Raw genomic sequence first — 1,062 nt, forward strand, 5'->3', positions numbered from 1 at the left:
TTGGTTGGTCTTGTAACATAGCAACATGTAATTTAAATACTTCATCTCATACATACATACATACATACATTTGTATACATCAAAGTTTGGTGCTCAAAGACATAAAGTTAATTACAAGAGTATATCCATCATCACACATCATATATATATACATCAAAGTTTGTTTCTGTCCTCTAATAACCCTCTTTAGTAAGTCTGAGCTTACTAATCTCTGTTAGCACTCGGAACTCTGGCCTAGATAATTGGCTTTCATCATCATGATATTTGCCTTCACGTGGAATGACATGCTTCATGATGAACGAGCAGATGTCCTCAACTATGTTGTCTAAAGCACGTTCGTCCATGCGCTCCGCCGTCCCTTGCTTATATACCTGCAAAAAAAGTTTATAAACATTATATATTTTATGACTTCCAACTTTAATAGACTATTACTTATATTACCTTGTCAGGGTTCCTTGCATATCGTCCGTTTTCTCTCATGTTCTCGCACACGTAGTAGCCACAGAGGACAGATAACGGTGGTTGCTTCATGCACTGTATAACAAGAGAGTGGTTATTTAATTATAGTTGCAACTGTGGTCGTATGTGTATGATTTGTATTTATAATAGTAAATTTCTATACGTACCGGCCAGTTATGTATAACCTCCAATGGTTGCCCTGGTCTCTTGGACTCGCACTTTCCATGATTTATCTTATAGAACCTGTATGCCCTATGATCTCAAATAGAATCACCATGTTATTGTCAAATTCTCACTATGCTTAAGTATGCATGCATGGCTTGACTTACAGCTCTAGCAGTTTGATGAATGGAGCATAGGTTTCTTTCGGGAAATCTGCTGAGTCTAATACCAACACCCTTCCCTCCTTGGGATAAATGATGAAGCATATCCAGTGCCTCCTGCTCGAATTAAATCCATGATGCATTTATGCATTGGAATAATTTAGATAGATATTTGTAAACTCACACTTACCCAAAGTGGTACGGGGCCACCACCGCTTTCCTGTCTTGAAACTTTATTAGTGAATGTCCAATGTAGAAGGCGTATTTAGCTTCAAAATCA

The sequence above is a fragment of the Sorghum bicolor genome, chromosome 8, assembly GCF_000003195.3.
Source record: "Sorghum bicolor cultivar BTx623 chromosome 8, Sorghum_bicolor_NCBIv3, whole genome shotgun sequence".
Lineage (NCBI taxonomy): Eukaryota > Viridiplantae > Streptophyta > Magnoliopsida > Poales > Poaceae > Sorghum > Sorghum bicolor.